This window comes from Dermacentor andersoni, chromosome 5 (genome assembly GCF_023375885.2).
Source record: "Dermacentor andersoni chromosome 5, qqDerAnde1_hic_scaffold, whole genome shotgun sequence".
Lineage (NCBI taxonomy): Eukaryota > Metazoa > Arthropoda > Arachnida > Ixodida > Ixodidae > Dermacentor > Dermacentor andersoni.
This window is the reverse complement of record NC_092818.1, coordinates 127,354,706-127,376,668: the sequence shown is the minus strand read 5'-3', so window position 1 is coordinate 127,376,668 and position 21,963 is coordinate 127,354,706. Positions and strand designations below refer to the sequence as shown.

Here is a 21,963-nt window from a genome sequence, read left to right as displayed (position 1 = left end):
AGGTCGCATTTCGGATGTCGCTTCAGAAAGAAGCCCTGCAGGCAGCAATAGAAAGAAATGACTGAAATGTCATCTGATAAGACAGTGTCCTCCTGTTTGTCGGAAAGTTCACTAGTGCACACTTTTTCGTTGTGGTGAACTGTCTTTGTGTTCCGGCGTGTATACGTAGTTCACCTCTCTAGCGCTGTCAATGCAGCACATCTTCGCAGAAACCTTTCAACTTTTTTCTCCATTTCGCTGGAGGTTACGATAATACTTTATTAACTCCCACTACATATGCACTGACAAGAATATTTCGTCACAAGAATATTTAATCAAACGGAGTGAAAGGATGATAATCGTATTCGGCTGACATGCCCTGGAACCACGACAGTGTACAATGCCGTGCGCCTTCAGCAGAAGTATTTCTGACCTTTGAGGGGGCCATTACGTGGGCGAAAGGACAGCGCCGCCGGGAGTTCAACGAAACTTTATTGGCAGTCGAGCTAGCACTTGAGTCGGCTGAGCTGGAACGTTCAGCTGTTCACAGGGAGGCACTTTTACGAAATCCTAAGCAGACGCTAGAGCCTCTCTCTAAGTGGTATTATGCGCGCCGAACAAGACGGCTTCTTTTGTTCCAATGGCAGCACTCGCGATTTATGCAATACGCGAAAAGCCCAACGCTGCCGCCTCGTGCGAATCGATTAAGTTGCGGCGCGGCAACGCTGCGCTGTCCAGGCGAGTGACTCGGGAACCATTAGATTTTCTTTATGTTCCGGCTGACACTGGCGCGTCCTCATTTGGGAACGTTGTATTGAGTTTCACAACTTGCGTAGACGTACGGAAGAACACGCGGTGCGACCGTTCTCACTTTCCAGCGTATCGTCAGTGGTACCTCTGGGAATAAGCGTTTACTCGCCGCTTATGCTGAGAGCATCATCACCGTACAGCTCATATTGCCGTGACGCAGATCATATTCGCTGTGGCCCAATGCGTTGTCAGCTATACGGTTGCTGGCTCTTTCAAGCATCGTTACCTGCGATCGCGATTTGTGGACAGGATTTATGAAGCACTCCAAGAGAAATACCCGCCGCTGAGCATCTGGTATCACGATGTAGTCATTAAAAACCTCCGTTTTTAAAGGATCACTCCAAATATGTGCAACCCGCCGTGGTTGCTCAGTGGCTGTGGTGTTAGGCTGCTGAGCACGGGGTCGCGGGATTGAATCCCGGCCACGGCGGCCGCATTTCGATGGAGGCGAAGTGCGAAAACGCCCGTGTGCTTAGCTTTAGGTGCACGTTAAAGAACCCCAGGTGGTCAAAATTTCCGGAGTCCTCCACTACGGCGTGCCTCATAATCAGAAAGTGGTTTTGGCATGCGTAACACTGACATGCGTAATGCGCGCTGGGGGTGTTATATGCAATGAGCACGCTTCGTTGTTCATGTGTAGTGTCTGAAGCCAACATTAGCTTTCAAGGAGGGCAGAAGCGATCAAAAAATGAACTGTCTTTATTGCACTGTCGCTCGAGGAGACGATTACAGCTATGCTTACTGCCCCAAGAGAAAGTTAATAGCAATGTTTCTACTGAAACTATTGAGCAATAATAATATAAACAGTATAAAGTACACTGTCAAGCTAAACGACTGCACGCTGTTTGGAGAGAACAGCGGGTGCGTTGCCGAGAAAAGCAATTTCATGCGACCCGCCGCAGTTGCTGAGTGGCTATGGTGTTAGGCTGCTGAGCACGAGGTCGCAGGATCGGATCCCGCCACGGCGGCCGCATTTCGATGGAGGCGTAATGCAAAAACGCCCGTGTACGTAGATTTAGGTGCACGTTCAAGAACCCCAGGTGGTCAAAATTTCCGTAATCCTCCACTACGGCGTGCCTCATAATGAGAAAGTGGTTTTTTGGCACGTAAAACCCCAGAATTTTTTTTTATGTTCATGCAGGCAGCGCGCTTCTAATCTTTTCGTAGGTGGCAGCAGTGTTGCTTGGTAATTTGACAAGAAAACACAAATAATACAAAATGTTGGCCCGTGCCTAACAGTGAGGTACGACAGGCGAAAAAAAGAAACAGTACCGAACAGTGAGGAATGAGGCGAAAGAAAGAGCGCAATAAGGCTCAATAAAATTAAAGAGTTAATGCATTTCGCAAGAATGTGGCTATGACTAAACGTAAACAAAACAATAAACCATTCGGCAGCCATTCCACTCTATGAAGGTGGATCAAAGCTGTTTCTTATTTCACGCAAGTTACTATATATCTTCATGGTCGCTGTGGTAGACGGCCAAGGGTTCGGTGACGATGACGGACAGGATCTTGGAAAAGGTTAAATCCAAACACCAGCGCCTCGTTGTCGTTAACACCTTGGGATCGGCGTTGTGCCGTAGCTCGTACCGTTCGAGCATAAACGAGGGCAGGCAATTGCCATCTGGCCGCGACATGTCCAAGTTGAAGACGCCAACGACGACGACTGGAGTTTGATCGGCACCGGCCGCATCGAGCAGCCATCCAAAGTGGTCGTTCATAAAGTGATGTGCGTCGCGCATGTAAGAGGCAGGTCTAAAGTACACGGTGGCAACGACCGTCCCGTTGGTGGTCTTCACGGCACACACATCGGCACAAAACGCCGCCCGGAATGATGAGCGGCGACGGAACCAGCTGCGGAAAGAGACGTCGACGACGAACGCGTGAGCAGTGGCACGGGCGCGTTGCGCCAACGAGCTCGTTCGCGGCTTGTTCGCGGACGACGGATTTGGCCTAGCCATATGCAGCTTCGCTGTGAAAAAAATTTTAACGTGGCTTCCCCATTACGACGACAGAAGGGAAATGAAATTCTACGCTGGAATGATGTGCGGCAAGGGAGTCAGCCGTGGAAGAAGACGACGACGACGAACACGCGAGCATAGGCACGGTTGCGCATAGGGGTGCAAACGAGCCAGCTGTGGAAGACGACGATGCTTGAGCCATTGCTGATGATGGTAGTTTATGATAATGATGATCACGACGATAGTTTCCTCTTGCAAATGAATGGCTCATACCCCCTTAAGCAATGAGCGGCGACGGAGCCCGCTGTGGAAGGTGACGTCGACGACGAACGCGTGAGCAGCGGCACGAGCACGTTCGCGCGTTCACGCGGTTGCGCCGAGGGCAGCCAAGGAGCTAGTTCGCGGGTTGTTCTCGGGCGACGGACGGCGGAAATGCCCAAGCCACGTGCAGCTTTGCTGTAAAAACCTGCTTTATTGGTAGTGCACTCAGTGAAGCCGGTATAAAAAGAAGACAAAACGTCTTTTTCGTGTCAAAACATAATAGAGAGCACATACCCCTGCTCTCGAAATGAAGAACATGTCGGGCCTTAGCTCCGTGAAAGTAAGGAGGGTTTATATTAAACTGAAGGATATTTTATGCAAAGCCGTTCTTCAGTTGTTCAAGTGTACAAACGAGATACGCCCGAAATCTTTATTTAAAAATTTACCTTGCTGGATAAACTGTCTCCTGAATATTGATGCGCTCCGCCTTGGAAGCTTGAAGCTCTTTTTACATGTTATCTTCGTACTGGTTAGCCATAACATAGGCGGCATGTAACGCTCTAGTTTAATAACCTCACAGTAACGGTATAGTTTAATAACTCCAAAACTTAACTCGAGCACTCTTTTTGTGCTTCCTGTGAATCTATTTTCATTACTTTTGGCTCCGTTACGTTTTCTCCCTGGCGGCTGAATTGTGTCGATTAAGCTGCCGTTCGCGCCAACACTGGTTCGGCGCTCTGCGATAAATCGGTCGAGATTCGTTCTTGCACGCCGCAGAGCACGCGAAGTCGATTTGTACAAACACCATAGTCCGTAAGAACCTTACCCCGCGAATCGCAGCTATCGCTGCTATTTACGTGCACCAAGCTGCTTGCTTTTGGTTCGAACCTGGAGAGAAATGGTGCTCTTCCTTGGACTAGGGTGAATATTCCCTTGGGTGATGATTCTTGCGTGTTCGAAAACAGCAGCATAAAGAAATAATCGCATTTCAGCGATTTTCCGACTCTGAACTCACTCACAGCGACCGCCTGAGGCTGTGTCATCGCCAGGTACCGTTTTCTTAATAATGGCAATTTCTTCAAGAATAACACAGCTTCTGAGATTGGTGGCGTTCTTACATTTATATTTCGGCAACAACAGCAGGCAATAGCGTGACGAACGAAGAGGATGTGTTGCCTTGCAAAGAAAGACGTTATTAAGGAGGACTAACTGTTACTCTGTAAATCGAGTTACACGCTTAATTGTCCTTATGGGGGCACATAAGTCTATAATTCACAACGCGACACTCCGAAAGCCTGTAAGGATGTGTGTTAGACAGAAAGCACTCTTAAGGGTGCAAATCCCTTTATAGCGCAAGCTTGTCAGTATTGCATAAATCTAGAGAATTACGCACACACAACGAGGGGAGACGAACAAAATGGCTTGCGTTCGTACCCGTTACTCAGTGGGCGTATCTTTTTGTACCAATTTCCCTTAATTGTTATTAAGAAGATGACAATGTCTGATGTGAGAGCATGCTGCTGTTGTAGTAAGCGAGTTCAGAGTTGGTGGACTCGCCGATTCCTCTTCGTAATTTTTGTTAATTGTTTATTGTATTGATTATGGTCTGTCTGAGTGTGCATGGTTCTGTAGACAATTTCGCCGTTTGTCTTTCGTACTGGTTCCGAGCGCCGCATCTGCGGTAGAGCAAAGGCTTAGGTGTTCGATAGGGGCGCGGGCATAGTGATTCTGGAGACTGAATCGAATAAGAATCGACATTGTCAGAAGCGAACGGAATTGAATATCAAATACTTTTCGTATAGATTTCGTATGATTAACGTCCACTTTCATAATTGATGTAGAACGACGTTCACGTTGTAGTATTCATAAGGTTAGCAAATTTCTTAATTATATTGCACGCTCTCTTTTAGTATAAGCCGTAAATGGTCTACTAGAGACACATAAGTAGTCTGTTTGTATACGCAAGACTATTGGGTGAGTGCGATCGATCGATCTATAACCAATAAAATTTGGCTCCTATTCGATTTGGAGACCGATTAAAATGTGGCACTATTTGATTAGTTATTCTCGGGATTAGTATTATCGCACACCCCTAATATTTTATTACAGGCGCTCGTTGTAAGCGGTATACTTTCGAAAATCCTTTGCGCTTGAGGCTTTTTAATATGATTGAATATTTCGTCAAGGCACGCAGGAAGGTCCAGCATAAACGGTAACTTAATGTTAGCTTATACCGGGTGTTTCAGAGAACACTATAAAAAAAATTTAAATTGCCTGCGGCAGGCATCACACTTGTCATCCATGAGCTGGTCTACTCGAAGAGGCGGTCATTACTTACACACACACAGAAATATAAAAACGTCAATGCTCATTCGACTAATTAAAAAGAAATCACTAATTATACTTCTAACAAATTACCTTATGGCACATATTGCAATTTGAAAATTCTGGAAGAGGAGTTCGCAAGGCGGATCCACTTGGAACGAATTCTCAAGATGACACCAGGGGAGGTATTCTCTAAGGGTCCACCTAGTGGATATCTCCATTTCGTCTGCTGCTGAAGTACTAGTTGGCTGTGGCGCCTGGTTGCTGCGGACGCGTAGCCCAGCCCAGCCACTCTGACAGAATAACTCTCCACTTTCACGATATTAATTTCCGAACTGTGCAGACAAACGCATTGGCGTTCCAGTTACTTTTGTGCTTCAATGCATAAAACGAAGCTTTGCTAAAAAAGTAAGTGTAACGACAGTGCAATTTTACTGCAAGCTTTATCGGCGCATACCTATCTCGTGAATGGTGTCATCGACACATTTCTCTCCAAGTGAATGTGCCTTACATTATCACCCGCTAGAATTTGTAAATTGCGATATGTGCCATAAGCTAATAAGTTAAAAAGCGAATTAGTGAACTTTTAATCAGTCACGTAATCATTTCATTTTTTTGTTTAAGTAATGTCCGCCTCTTCGAGTAGACCAGCTCAAGGACTGGAATTGTGCCGTCTGTCACAGACCATTAAAAAAAAATTAAGTTGTTCGATGAAACACCCTGTAAATAGAGCACCGCGCCTTTTGCTACCCGCATGTCCTTGCACAGGTTTGTTTGAGACAGAGGAACTGCGAATACTGAACATCTTTTCTATCTTTACGGTGATTTGAATTGAAACCTGGTTTTCCGTTTAACAAGCGCTTCAGTTACCGGTTGATGCGCCTTTTGAACTGTTATTGGTTACATCGTTGGCATCGTTACCTCTGTCTCCAAATGTCAATAACGTTTTCCCTCAACACCGCTCTATGTAGCACGTTAATGAGCAGCGTGCCTCCGGCAAAGCAAGGTGCCGGCACCGACTAACTTAATGAACTGTTGACAGGACAGCTGCAAGGACACAGTGCAGTCTGTGAAATTTAAGCATCAGCGCTTTTTGCGATTACTCTAAAAGCCTGGAAGCAATTTCGTGTGCCCAAAATGCAGAAGATCTAGCCAAAGGCATTACTGAGCAGAAAATCCTAGTAATGCAATAAATGCATAAATAATATTATTTTTCTTTATTACTCCATGTCTGCTAGATATTTTTTTAACCTTCTTCCTACGAAAAAATCATTAACTCCTGTTTTTCAATGTTCCTTTCTTTAATCGAGGGAGCAGGTTTGTTTGCACAGGAATTGGAAGATTAGCGCAAACTGTGTTATTAGAGTCTACGAGGGCCACCCGTTCTTATTAATTTGGCTATGGCACCTGCAATGAACCTTGAACGTGGATGGGTTGGTAGTTAGTTTCTTGGTTCGCACCTCCCCGCATGCCAAAAATTTAATTTCGACTGACAAGCTCAATTTCGCGTAACTTGTTAGAGGCTATTGAGGGTTAAAATGAGCTGGCCAGTCTTTCATCGCAGTCTACGAGGAATCGAAGTTAATTAATGTTGTCGGAAGTTTCCGTCCCGCGAGAAACGTTTTTCTGCTGCTTTCTTTTTGAAAATAAGGGCAACACAGCTATTACGAATTGACGTCAAGCCAATGTACCCGAAGACGGTGGCATGTTCGCAACACCAGTAGGCCTGTGCGCAGGAAGACTGGTGGGCTATAGTTGTACGGTTGACACCTGTATGATCAGCCTCCAACCGCTTATTCTTAGAGTTGTTGTCCCCATTATAGAACACTCGTCAGGCTTTCAAGCCGCATGAAGAAACGAGGAAAAAATTAGCAAATGCGACAGACTAAACATCACCCTTAAAGTGTCGAACTTATTCACGACTAGTGACAGGTAACTGTGGGGCTCCTTACAAATGCAAAAAAGATATGGGTTTCATATTTCTCGCATGAAAGACATTGCAATCGCTGAGATGTAATTTATCCTACCCTTCTCTCGCTGCATCGCTCTTTAAATTGCTGTAGATAGTTCTTCATCAGTATAGAATAAAAACATCAAGTAATCCGGTTTAAAGACCTTCCACGCCGGGCTTAACATAATCTCAAGGACGCAACATTGATCTACGCCTTAATGTGATAGTTGTGACCATGACATAAAAAAGCCACGTTAACGTAATGATGAAGTAGTGGCGTTAAAAGACTACCAGGCTTTCAGTGAGGTCAAGCCTGTAAGCCGACAACCACAGTGTCACCTGAATAATATTCTCACTCGCATGCAAAGCTTACGCTTTGAGCCAATGTGTTATGCAATTCTTTTCTGGCTAAAATCCATACGTTGGTGTTTTCATTGACTTAAGTGGTTGCTACAGTAATATATCGTAAAGAATACCCCATGGTTCTTTTCACTAGCTAGAATTTTTGCATTCGTCAGCCATTGTTCTCACAACCAAAATACACGTCAACGGTAACCACTGCGGGTTTTACTTCTAAACTGTACTTCATCACTCGGAGCTGCATGTGGAGTAACCCGGACTTTGTTGTTGAAAAACATAAAAAAAGATTACTTTATTGCTTCAAAGCCAAAGGTTGAAAGGACAGAAATATATTCAAACGAAAAAAAAAATTCTGGCAGAGGTCATATTACGATAAATGTCGACGTTAATGCGATTAGCATTGAAGCAATACTGGCCGACGCCGTATTGCCAGATCTTTTCCCTTCTGTGTCGGCGACTTCAATTTTCTGTTATTGAAACCTATTTCACTCGTCTGTTGCTCAACGTTCCTCGCTCAATGGACGCTCTGGTCCCAATCTGCTCCCTTCACTTTCTTCTAAGTACCCGGCTGCCTGTAATGCCAATTTTTCACTGCTATGTAGCTGACTTTTTCAATTTTCTCTTACTGACTACTTCACTTCTTGCTTCTCGTTATGCTTGCTTGTCCGAGCACCTACCCAGTGGCACATAATCATGCTCGATGACGGGACAAGACTGTTCACATACCAAAGGCACATGTCTAGTTGCGTCTACCCATTGGTTGAAGTTGTCTGTTCCCAAGTTGTCTTCTTTCTTTTGCGATATTTATACCGGATGAATCGCCGCAAGGCATAAAGAACAAAAGGAAATGAAAAAAAAAAAGAGCTCCCAAATGTACATCATGGAAGAACTGCAGCACTTCTCGCTGCAGTGGGCCCAGTTTACCCAGTGGCTTACCGGGTTCACAGGCCCACCGGGCGGTGTGCAACCAGTGGGTCATGCCTATAGCGGCACATACACAAAGACTCAAGTTGGGGCGAAGGTGGTTAGATGCAGACATAAAAAGAGCGCTGACATCTGAACAGAGACGCGGTGAAGTAGCAGGCAGAGACAAAGCAAATGAATGGTGAAGAAGCTTAGCGAAAAGCATAAATGCGATCCATAGCAGCCGCTAGAGCTATCGACCTCAGGCCCTTCGCAAGACGAGTATGCCTTCGAATGGGAGCGGAAAAGAAAAGGACGAAACACACTTCGCTGAGGCCGTTGAAAGGATCTAGAAAACACGACCAAGGCTCCTTGCTTCTTATGTTTCTCAGGACAAGCCGTTCCATCCTCGGCAAAACTTTCACTTCAGCTGACGACAGAGAACAGTGTACGAGGAATCCTCTTTTGGTACAAGCTTCGTGCATCAGCTCCGGATTCGCTGGCGTTGCATCCACGTCGAGCACAGCATTAGGGCAGCCCTTTGCATTAGGCACGTTTTCCGCGCGAACCCTGTTTACAAATTCAACGGGCTTGCAGCGCGTGCTCACGGAAAAGACGGTAAAAATAGAAAATGAAAAAAAAAGGGAGTCGCAATTGCAAGTGAAAATATAGTGTGCCGCTGTGTAAGCGCTAGAGCCTCTTCTTTCACTCTGTTCGCTCCTGTCCCGAAATAGTTCACTAGCAAGGAAAATAAAAAGAAATGTTAAATACAGGCATGAATGGGTTTTATTCCACGCAAAATAGCACCTCGCCGTAGACAGGATAGTGGCAACGTCGTAGGAACCAAAGCCACATCCGTACACTGATGTTTCTTTCTACGATAAAAACTTGGAACAAGTGCATTCAGCTCATCGCTGCATTGTGCCGCCTCAAATTTCGCAACGTAATCCCATTTTCTTGGTCCTAACGGTGAAATAAAACACTTGAAGTATTTGCGTGCCTGCCTTGTCCAGCACATGCACACATACTTACACGTGTGTGTGTGTGTGTGTGTGTGTGTGTGTGTGTGTGTGTGTGTGTGTGTGTGTGTGTGTGTGTGTGCGTGTGCGTGTGCGTGTGCGTGTGCGTGTGTGTGTGGGGGGGGGGGGGAGGGGGCAGGCGGGCGGGCGGGCGGAGTTGGTGCATGGCTATGTTAGGAACAGTTGCACGTACAATAGGACGGCCGCAGGAAAAACGAAGCGGACGGAAGGAGCGCTCTTTCCGTCTACTTCGTTCTCGTTCTTCCTGTGTTCGTCCTTTTGTACTCGCAACTCTTCTTAACAAGGTGCAGTATCCTTTATAAATTTATTTAAATAACAATGCAGGTCAGTGTATGTTATGTGCATGACCGCACCACAAGGCGTGCACTGACAATAATAATGCCGTTTTCTTTTTTTTCTTTTTTTCTTCAGCTCACTAGCCTAATACAAACTCCCTCGTTTTAATACTTCTTCGTTTTAACACCCGCCTCCATATCCCAGATCCCAGATCCGAGAGCTTCGGTTTCTGCCCACCCTCATACGACATCACTGTACCTTTAATTCTACCTCATCTGTGGATCGGAGTAGCGTTTTCAAACGCGCGCTTCTGTCTAAACGGAATGCCCGGCAAACCGTTGTGTGAGGTTTTCGGCAGCAGAGAAACAAATCACGCACCTTCTTTGTGGATTACCGCGTTTTTAACCACCAAACAGTACCGGCATCCTCCCAACTAGACCGGTTGGATAATCTCCCTTCTTTCTATCTCCCGTTTCCTTCCTCCAGCGTGGGGTAGCCAACCAGACGCTTTTACGATTAACGCCCCAGCCTTCTCCCTTTGTTTTCTCCTCGCCCTGCCAATCAGAGAAAACAAAATTTTTGGGCACTGGCTTACACAGACATCAAGCTGGAGCGGCTACAAAGGCACTGCCTTTATAACCAACTTTATAACTATGACTGTGCGCCACTTTGCACCGTATGATGGATGCTTGCGTGCGCCTGACAGTGTCACTGCTTGTGATGACGTGATGCCTTGTTAGAGTGTGTGAGAACATTCACGCAGCCTAAAAAAAAAATATTTCTGGAGTTTTACGTGCCGTTACCACGCTCTAATTATAAGGCACGCCGTAGTGGGGGACTCCGGATTCTACTTTTTTTTTCAGCGCCTGGAGTACTTTACCGCGCGCACAGTTCACTGTAAGCGAGTGTTTTTACATTTCGGCCCCGTCGGAATAGAACCACTGCGGCTTGGACTAAACCCATGATCTCTTGTTCTTCAGCGCCGTGCCATAGCCACTGGGCTACCGTAGCGATTCGCCCGCACAGCCCTATTTTGGTCGTCCGCGCCTTCTTTACTTTTCTTCTTTCTTTCATCTATCATACCTTTTTCTCGTTTTCCCCTGTAAAAATTAGCGAAAACAAGATATTCATTAGTCGTAACATACATCTCTTTCCTTTATAAATGCACTGGCCTCAGAGAGTGCGGTTATATGGAACCTGTGCATCCTGTCACGTGCACTCAGTGCTCACTCTCTCCCTCTCTTCCTCTTTCCATTCACTCCTCTCCTTCAACCCTAGTGTATGGTAGCAAGCCGGACGCTCGTCAGGTTAACCTCTCTGTATTTTCTCTCCTAGTTTTATCGCTACCTCTCTATCTCTCTCTGTTAACTCTCTCGCTCTTTCTAAGCTGTAACTGAACCGTTTCGGCGCCTCCCAGAATGCCAGTGTCCAAGAATTCGCTGTTAGAGCATGAAAAACTAAGCCAATATGATCATGGAAATCGAATGAAATTTCACTTTATGGTAGAATACTGCCAAAAGATCGTATCCTACAAATATTACGGTTTGTACAAAAATTACGGTTAGAAAATAACAAGAAAGAAAGCAAAAGAGAAAATCGGTGCTAGGTAAAACTCCATTTCGCCAGTGTTAACCATGTTGAAACTCGCGTTCAAACATAACTTGCCCAGCTTCGTTTCCTAACACACCGTTTCTTAACGGGACACTGTTTTTTTAACAACTATAATGAGGAAGAGGGAGAGAAAAATATTTCATTCCAGGTCAGACAAAAACCTTTATATATTTCTCTGCCGCGTTCTGAACAACAGCAGTGAGGAATGTATCTATAATTATCAAGGACATTAGTGGGCGTATAGATAGTGTTAAGTTTAGCTGAGGGAATGGCCGAGAGCCCGATGTGCGACTACTGTGGGTGCGAGGAGACCATCGAGCAACTATTGTGTACCTGCCCTCGCTACGATGTCCAACGCCTCTCTCTGCGGGCAACTTTACGCAGACTGGACTTGAGGCCTTTCACCGAGTCAAAGATACTCGGACCGTGGCCACACCCGTCACTGGCTCGAAAAGCGATTCGTGCACTAGTGAGGTACTTGAAGTGCACGGGCTTAACAGACCGTTTATAGTGTCCTTGTGTACGGTGTCCCTCTCACACGTACTCAGTGCTTACTCTCTCCCTTTCTTCCTCTTTCTATTCCCCTTTCCCCCACCCCCAGTGTAGGGTAGCAAACCGGATGCTGTTCTGGTTGACCTCCCTGCCTTCCCTACCCTTGTTTTCTCTCTCTCTCTCTCTCTCTTAGCTGAGGGGTGCGGTAAAGAGGTTACATTATTTTGTATCAACAAAAAAGTAAATATCTCTGCTTCAGCACGACGCGACCTTCCCGAAGGCACTTGCCGACTAGCAGTTCGCTTTAAAGGGTTTCTCCGCTTTCACAGAGACCGCTCATATATATGCTTGCTTTGCAAAAAACTACAAACAAACAATGCACCACAACCCTTATAAAAAAAAAAAAGAAACGTGCTCGTGCAAACTATGCGGTTTAGCGTCCCGAAACTGCACATACTGCCGGTTATCAGGGACGCTTTAGTGGAGGACTCCGGAATAATTTTCAGCACCTGCGTTTCTTTAACCTGCAAGCGAGGCACGGTACAGGAGCACTCTTGCAATCCATCCCTGTCGGAACGTGGCCGCCACGGCAGTGATGCGAACCCACGGCCTCACGCTCAGAAGCACAACACCATAAACCACCGCTGGCAGGTTGAAGATTGCTTTTGTGTTCTTGTCACACGTTCCGCGCCCTGGAGAATACCAACTCACATAATTTTTTTTTCTTGTGTGCGGTTATCTGCATTGCCAACGGACACGCGTCTAGCTTTCGAACGCCCGAATCAAGCACTGAGGCGCAGCAGTGAACGCGAAGTGGCACCCATATTTTTCATTTCCTTTCAAGGTATCTGAAGGTGTGGTTCAGCTCTTTGCGAGCTTTTATGATTCTCGCATAGGTACTAAGTCAATATTCATTTATATTTGTGACAAACAAGTGAGCTAACTGAGCACGTGTCCTCCGGCCTTTCTTATAAAGGCGGGAAGAGAGAGAGAGAGAGAGAAAATAATGCAGAGAAAGGCAGGGAGGTTAACCAGAGGTAGTTCCGGTTGGCTACCTTGCGCAGGGGGAAGGGTTAAGGGGGATAAAAAGAGAGAGTGGAAGGGGGAGATAGAAAGAAAGGAAAAAAGAATGCCAACCAGTGGTCCATTCCACAAGGCACTGGGCAAATTCTCGATCAAAATACGAAAGATTTGAACTGAAGGACTATCAAGGCTCGTGAGGTGCCTCACTGCGAAAACGGAAGACGAAAATAAGCCATTTATTCTAAACGAGGCAAGGGCAACTTACGCTATTTATCGATAGTTGAAGTAACAAACTCAGCAAACCGAAAAAACGAGGTCTGCCGACTGAGGTTGTTTATTAAAGACTCATTAACTTATTGCTGCGGCTTAATAAAATACTTTGTCCCCTGTTAAAATTCCTGGGATCGTTTGTTGAAGTGCAGGTCTTTGTGTATTTAAAAAGCTCTCGCGTATTCGTTCGTGCCGGCAACCTTGCCTTGCGTCTGTTTCATTCAAGCATGCATGTAAGCTTTTTTGATTCAGGAGTTCTTTTTTTTCTACAGGACATTCATTTTGGGAGCAGCTAATGAGAGAACAAGGCCGTAGCGAAGAAATCAATAAAAATAATGAGAAAATAAAATTGCAATTCCTTTCTTCTTCAGCCAAAAAAAAAAAAAAAAAGATGTCGAAATTACGTAGCTGATAACAGAGTGCGCCGATGTCCTCCTCGCCCGGCGGGTAAGGAGGACATCCAGGCACCCTAGTTGAGAAATGAGGGTCTACGGCTTTTGTATGGGTCGAAGTCCAGGCATGGCGCAGCATCTCGACACGTGAGAATGACTTTTATTTTCGTTCCTGTATTTCTAAACTTCTTGCTTTAGGTTTTAGCTACTAGGTTGCCCCTTAACGCTCCCTTTGATTCGCTCTCGTTCTTAATACCGCCTCAGCGCTTAAATTTCGATGAGGCTTTCATTTGTTCGGCCATTACGAAACGGCCTAAGCTTTGCTGACTCGTAAGTCAGGACTACGTCTTGTGCTTCGTCGCAAGGCTTCTTTATTTATTTTTTTCCTATTCAGTGGTCGAATCCCGAGAGACTCGCTTACATGAGCTGTATCGCAAACGCTATTTTTACAGCTAGCAGCAGCTATAGTACGATATGAGAAAAGCAGGTTTTATATAAACGAGTATGTGTAGTTTTCACGGCTCCGGTTTTTCGTTCTTGGGATCGAATGGATTCTGAAATACGCAAGCGAACATTTTTTTTTACAGTGCAAGCTGTACATCTCGAGACGTGGCAAGCTGTGATACAAAGGATACACAAGAAGTAACGGTGATGCGATTATGAGGCCCACCGTACTGGTACCGGGACTCCGGATTAATTTTGACTGCCTCCGGTTCTTTAACGTGCACATTTAAGTACATGTTATTTAAGTACACAAGCTTTATTTTTATTTTTTTTGAATTCTGAGCCTCAACGAAATTTGCCTACCGTGGCCGGAGTCTAACCCGTGACCTTGAGGCCAGCAGCGCAACGCTATAGCAACTGGGCCACCACGGCGAGTAGCTTGTGAAACGGCCGGCTTGCTGCCCAACATAGCCAATGTAGACTACCAAAGCCTAACAAATATAACCTATCCAATTCCTAATAAAGCTGTCAGTGAAACCTTACGATTAACTTACAAAGCAGACAGCTACGATACGATAACATACTATCAAAGCCTATCCGACATCAAATAAAATCTCATTCAAATTATAGATGACACGCACATGGCAGTTTATCCGCACAACAGTTCTCTTTAGTGGAGGGCTATTCTCAGTCAATCCCATTCGGGCATATCATTTTCAGGAGACGCTGATTGGCTGAGCTGGCCGGCGCAACTTCCTGTTGCGTCAGATGCCACGCAACGCAAAATTGAAAGTATCCCCGAAAGTAATCGAAAAAAAAAAAGAACAACGGCATCACGTCGTACTGATTTCCTTAACGTGTTCCAGACCGCCTCGGTTTTCAATTCGGAGCCGTGCTTCCGCACGCAGGAGATTTACAACGCAAATGTTGAATTGATATGAGACACTCAATTGTCAAATTTTAGACAGCTTCTAAACAAAAAATGGCCACATTGGAAAAAGTGGCCCTACTTTTCATTTTTTACCTTGCTGCGGAAAAAAGTTTCAGATTAGCATTGGAAAAGTCAAAGGCTGTGCAGTGAGAACGCCGCTTACAGTTGCGCTAGCAGAATGCCCGATATCGCCTTGGGTAGAGTGGGTCATATAATCAATAATCGCCGCACCCACCAGATATCGGGTTATACATCTACAGGTTATACACACCTGTAGATAGGACGCTGTGCGACAATTGGACAACCAGCTACTCTAGCGCTGTTTTAAAAAAATATGGTGCACCAGCCGTGGTGCCTCAGTGGCTTTGGCGTTGAGTTGCCGAGCACGATGTCGCGGGTTCATTTGCCGGCCGCGTCGGCTGCATTCCGAGAGTTGCATAACGCAAGACCGCTCGTGCACCGAGCTCGCGGTATCACGCTGAAGAACCCCCTGGTGGTCAGAAGTAAACAGAGGACCCTCGCTTGGTCATCTCCCATAGCCCCAGATTTGTTTTGATCCGATAAACCTAACAAATGCAGAAGTAATGAGCATCGAGAGAATCCCCATGCTCAGACGCGCTGAGCTTGGACGCATAAACGAAATTCTATAGTAATTTTTTTTTTTCATGTTGAAGATAATAAATTTTGTTTACGGTTCATAACACTATAGCGTATTTGAGGTCTCGTAAGGCTGTATATAGGAGCAGCTAGTCTATAGAGGGATACAAAAAACAAAACAAAAACTACAAAGAGAGAGAGAGAGAGAGAGAAATGCAAGAAGGTTGACCAGAACAAAGCAGAAAGTTCACTTTGCCAACCCACACAGGAGGATAGGGCAGGGGGAGATAGAAAGATAAGAAATCAAAAGGTAGAGAGTGGCAGGGTCACAGCCGGTCACGATCATCGCACACAATCACAGTACAGGATCTCGTGCAACCGAACGAACATTAATGAATGACAAAGCGTTTCGTGCAGGCACGTTGCGCTTGGCAATTACAGCAGTGTGTTCGTCGCCCTCTGCTGCGGAGGCTTATGATGTTCAGGGCATTCAGGGAATTCAAGATACCGGATTTCCTTAAATGCCTTCTAAACGATGGCAGCCTGGCAAGTTAACAAAGAACTATATATAATGTCGCAGTTCCTTAAGCTGCAGTTGACTTGTGGATTGGTTTGTATTACGGTGATTTTAAATGCCAGTGAAGATATCTTGTTACTACTGAAGTTCTGGTTGCGAACTCGATTTAAACATGCTGTCATTTTTTAATAAATTTTTCCTGAGTGTGAACATTAGGATCCAGTAAATATGGTAATGAAATTTGTGGTCGCGTTCCGATGTAGGCCTATAGACTACAGAAGAGCGTTCTGGTATAATTGACCCATGACTGCAAGTGAGGTGTTAAATTTCCCCCACCCCTCTTTCTCTTCCTGTCCAAATATCTGGGCTTGTGTGTGTTTGCTCTGTGAGCTGTCTTCTACCAAACCAGAGTGACTTGGATTGTTCTATTCTTTACTCCCCACACTTGCGATCGTGGCAGTTCGGGCATGTGGAGCGTGACAGTGGTGTAGGTGGTTCCTGGGTCTTGTTGCGCACTAGGGCGCCACCTATGCATGCCTAAGCGATACCAGTTTGCTATTTCCAGAGAGCCCATAGCTACGGAGAGCAAGCACAGTGCACTTTGGTGGGCAGAGCTTCTCGTACATTCTTGACATTGTCACTGTACATAGCTTTTGATTTCTCAGACTACGGTAATCTAGTAGCTCAAGGGGGAAATACTCAAAGAGGTAATTCATCACGGAAGTATAAAAGAGACAATTTAGTTGGGAGAGGCAGGGAGGTCAACCGTGAGAGAGGCATCTGGTTTGCTACCCTACGCTGGAGGAGGAGGAGGAGTAAGGGGTAAAAGAAAGACGGAAAGAATAGCGGAGAAGCAATAGCGCGCGAAGAAGAAAAACCGGAGTGGGTGGTTACTGACATGAACACGACAGCTTTAGCATTAGGACGTGTCACAGTGGGAAAAAGTGTATATTTGTGAAGTCTTCGAAGGCGGTCATGCAGTAGAACTAGAGAGGGGGATAAGTGAGCTTGGAAGGGCATGTATGAGTGGGTCTGTAAATAAATAAATAAATAAATAAATAAATAAACAAATAAATAAATAAATAAATAAATAAATCCACGTAATGTGACGCAGGCCGTGACACCGTCCGGAACGTTAGTAAACTAATAGTATTTTTGTTGTTGCTACACCTGTGGATATTTATTTCGTGATATATATATATATATGCCTGCTGTTGGCACCAACTTCATCCCTCGAATATACAGGACTTGTGTGGAATGCACTCCTGAACAACACCTTACAATGTGGTAAACGTGCTTTAAATCGTGGATTTGGGACCCGCAAGAAAGTGCGGCGTCATGCTAACGCATTTTTCTCGTACTTACCGGTAAATGTGCACTTTTCTCTCTCATTTACTCTAGCACGCACACCTTTTCGCCAAATGCTAGACAGCCGCTTGACTCTAAAGTGTGAAGACTACGGAAGTTGCGTGATGACAGAGATAAATTTAGTTGGCGCATGACGTTTTGCGCATGTTACAACCAAAGTTAGAAAAAAACGTAAGCCTGCGATGCCATCTAATGTGTCGTGTTTGGGTCACTTTGCGAGCGTTGCGGGCCTAGTAAATTGCCTTTCACTCGGGACGCCTTCAGTCGGTAAACGCGAGTAAAGCGCTAGTATGCGCGAGGCGAGCTGAAGGTTAAAAAAAAAATATAGAGCAATGCATCCCACGAAGAACGATTACAAAATAAACAAACGGACATAAACAAACCGGTTGTCGCCAACTTTATCCTTTCTATCTGCAACATCAGATGGAAATGGGCTTGCCGTTCGAAGCGTGATTGCAAGAAGCCGTGCAGAATTTTTCCCGACGGACCAGGGTGCGCACGCTGGGGACGCCTCAGGCGAGCTTGATATCAAAATTCTGCTTTCCTTTTGGAAGCAGCTACAACTATAGCCTAAAATTGCATTTTCGCTCGCACCGATGCGAACGCCGGATGGGGACGGTCGACAAGGCTGACTTATCGTTTATGCGCTTTTCTTCTTGTTCGTGCGTTACTACTATCGTCGTCAAGCGCTTATCCAGAGGACCTTCACGTTCACGACAATTTTGATTTAAAAATGTGCAAGTCCTTTTCCTTAACGCGTAAAGAAAACTCGTGTGTAACGCACGTTTTTTTTTTCCTGTAGAAAATTTAACGTAAGTCCGTACGAATGTAAGTGACACTTAGCTTTTTGCTTAGCTTGACGCTGTTTAGTGTGTAGCTGAAAATCGCATCCATTCGAGAGCACTGCGACATGGCACGTGCTCTCACCTTTCGTTTATTTTCCACCTGCAAACAGTGGCCGGTTGTGTTACGCAGTGTATTACGCAGTGTTCACGAAATCAATGAGATCGTTAATAGTGCATGGCCTGGCGTTATGCAACAACACAGGAAATTGAGACTTGTATGGAAGAAGCTTTGAGGTAACAGCCACTCATCGCTGACAATTACAACGATGCGAGTATGCCTAGTGTTTATTTTCTACTGCCTAAATGCAGGCCAGCTGTGGTATTGCAAGCTTATACCCTATTACGTGACCCAAAAGTCATGAAAGGGTACTGGAAATTAAGATTTGCACGAGCGGAGTTGAAATATGCAAGAAAAAATAATTCCATAGAAGGAAGGCATTGGAGGGAAAAAAATTGTGTCTTTAATAAATAGAGCTTCGAATTATATCTGGCGTTTCATGCCTTTAGGTGTCGCACACTTTACACTCAACTGCTAACATTTACCGTGAATTCCGATAGGGGTCATAATTTCATATTCACGAGCACTAAAACGCGAAGGAAGTAGCCTCAGCAACGAGCAACGCGAAGGTAACACCTAAAGAAACATCTCGCAACTACCCCGCCGCATGTCACACGCAAAAGTTCGGCGACGCGCGCCGCAGCTTCATGCTCTACCCGGCGCTGTCAGTAACGATCTAATTCTCAGAAGAGGAACTCCGGAGTTTTGAAAGCCACGACGGCCTTGACCCAGGAGTGGAACACGAAAAGCGCGTGTTGCGAGCAGAGCGCAGGAGCGGTCGACCAACCGCTCCGGTGACACGCACACACACACCGACCCGTGTCGGATGAAAGGCAAGCTCTCCATCTGGGGGAGAATAAAACCGAAACAAGCCCGAAACTCTGAGAGAAAGAGTGAGGCAGAGTGACAAAGGGAGAGGAGGAAAAGCTGGGGTGCACCAACGGCGGTATCGCGAGTGGGTCTTTCAACATCTGGCACTCTGGCGGGCGTCGCAGATTTAATCCAACTTGTCGAACCATTGCCAAGTCCATGCACACGAACAGAGGCAGGCGACACCAGGTGCCAAGTCAGGGGTCGGCGCCGCTTACCTGTTACGGGCGCCGAGGAGGAAGCCTGGCAAGCGCGGACCGGGCCAGCGGCTTCGGCGAGGAGCACCGACCGCGTCGCCTGTTGCATCTGTGTTATCCCCCCTTCGAAGCTGGCTTCATGGCACGACGACGCCGGGCCAGACACCGAAGCGCGCGCGCGCGATTAGCGGGCTACCGTTGCCCAGGAGATGGCGCAGGCCGCCGCCGTGGCGAGGCGCTGGCGGCGCTCTCTGATCAATACTGGAAGCACTCGGCGTGCGCCTCAAGGTTGCGTGCAGCACGATGAAACCGCGCAGTCGAGGACCGACCAATCGCGCGAGAGGGGAGGAAAAAAGAAATGTCGAACCCGAGATTCGTCCTCCAGCTAGTAACCAACGCGTACGCTTTCGCCTACTGCCAAACAGGTGCAAGAAAAGTTGTGAGCGTCTAAACTGCCGAACATGTTGGGCAGCACGGGACAAGGGCAGGTTCAAAGTGAGCGAAAGTGGTGCGGGGGCTACGTTGTCTCGCGGAAGAGTCCGCGAGCACCCCTGTGCAGTTTCTCACGATTCGTGGTGCTGTGCAGAATTGATGAGCGAGAAGGAGTCGGCGCGCGACTGGCACCGCCGTCGTCGCTGCTGCTGGCACCCATGTTGGGCTTTGGGCCAGCAGTCGGTTCACACGGCGAACAACCAAAAGACGCACAGCGCAGCTGTACCGGCAGGCACCGTTTTCTTTGTTTCGTTCTTTCTTTTCCTTGTAGACGAAAATCGCGAATGCAATGAAGTTCATACGAGCACGCGTTGTCTATTTTAGTGTTATTGTCTTTCTCAGACTATAAGCAATTATTTGCACATAAGAGATACAGTTACACACAAAAAAAGATATACTAATACGAAGGAAGGACACAGATACACAGGATGGAGTGCTATCCTCATTTCATTTTCTTTATTTTTGCGAAATGCAATCCATTTAGTCCACAATAACAACTTTTTACCAGAATTAAGAATAACCTAAAAAGAACAGTAGGTAAAGAGCACCAAACCTTATACTTATCGCATAATCAATTACAGAGCATCTTTCGTTGGGAATAGCACGTGCCTAATTAATGGAGAACTCTTCAGTTGTAACCTTTGACTATATGTAACGCGTAAGCTAGGGCATAGTTCTCATGTTCACCCTTCATAAACGTGCTTTGTTCAAGGCATCCCCATTTTGTTCAAAGCACTGCAAGAATTCAATAGAACGTGGCACCGGATTGGAAGGTACGAGGCCTGCCTTGGCAGAAAAAATTACGCTCGAGACTGAAAATACTACGTTCTAACGCGGAGAGACGCGCGATATAGAAATACATGCATTTAAAATTGTTTCACAGCTGTATTTGCCATTACAGCGCCCCACTACTGTGAAACAAAGAACGGATATCTCCAGAACAAGTACATAGCAGAGATGTTAAAGAATCCTACCCATGCATTCCTGAATGTTGCTCGACTCGACACTTCATATAGACTCAATGAACTGGACGGCAGTGCCACCTCTCGTCTGACTGTGATCCATTGGCTTCGCGCTGCGCGGTGATTTTTGAGCGAAAATATAGTTGTTTATGCAGTAATTTAATCTCACTACGAGCATCACTGTTACTCCTTGGTCGAAGGAAAGCTTTCCGAGCCATTTGTGATTACCTCTGCGAGAGAAAATCATTGCCTTGTTAATGTTTCTCTATTTTAAACATTCTATACCATATTCCGACAAAGTATTTCTGCCTTATGAAAATTTAAAGTTCAAATACGAAAACGACAAATTTCTTAAAATTGACCTCGATACCTTTGAGATACCCTTTATCTGAATCCACTGCGTAACCTTAATTATAGTTATCATTAAAATTGCTTTTATTCCTTCTTCGTGATGCAAGACTGATTACTGCATTGCTCATTACTTTATTTTATTTATAATCGGTTTCATTCGTACTTTGACTTGCTCAGGCCCTCGGCGTGCGTGCGTGAGCTCACCGCGGCTTTCCTCCCACTCCCCTATCTCTTTCTATCTCATCTTTCTATTCCCTCTTTCCCGTCCCCCAGACTAGGGTAGCTAACCAGACGCATTTCTGGTTAACATCCCTGCCTTCTCTATTTTTTCCTCCTCCTCCTTGAAGGAACCATCATCATCATTTGGGAATGGCTTTCATAACTCCTATAAAGCGATTTGAGACAGATTACATGGCAGTATCTAATAAACTCGAGAAATTGCGAAGTAAAGAAGGAAAAGCAGCCTCTTGAAAACTAGGTGCTCCTGGTCCATGCAACTGTAACGAATATATAAACAGCGCGAAAAATGGGGAGATCTTCGATTTGTTTAGGTGACCTTTCGAGGTTCAACTGTTCTGGCGTAAGTCTCAAAGTAAAATACGTTTATGCATTGAAAATTGAAGTGCCACAAATTCGACCGCCAAGAACCCAAACCAAAGGAGCTCTGCCACTACAAC

At 45.8% G+C, this 21,963-nt stretch overlaps 1 protein-coding gene and 1 long non-coding RNA gene across 5 annotated transcripts in view; one reads left to right on the top strand and one right to left on the bottom strand.

Moving 5' to 3' along the window:
- rsh (Rap GTPase activating protein radish) overlaps positions 1-19,728 on the bottom strand; it is a 213,812-nt gene extending 194,084 nt beyond the window's left edge. For 2 of the 3 annotated variants that reach the window (XM_050178536.3, XM_055070980.2), the window contains exon 1: positions 19,503-19,726. The gene's annotated coding sequence lies outside the window, so the exon portion shown is untranslated. Of the gene's footprint in view, positions 1-19,502 lie in introns of all 3 variants that reach the window. The other variant, XM_055070981.2, reaches the window with a different exon arrangement.
- Positions 1-21,963, top strand: part of LOC129385064 (uncharacterized) — a 310,225-nt gene that overhangs the window by 197,623 nt on the left and 90,639 nt on the right. The window lies entirely within an intron of this gene.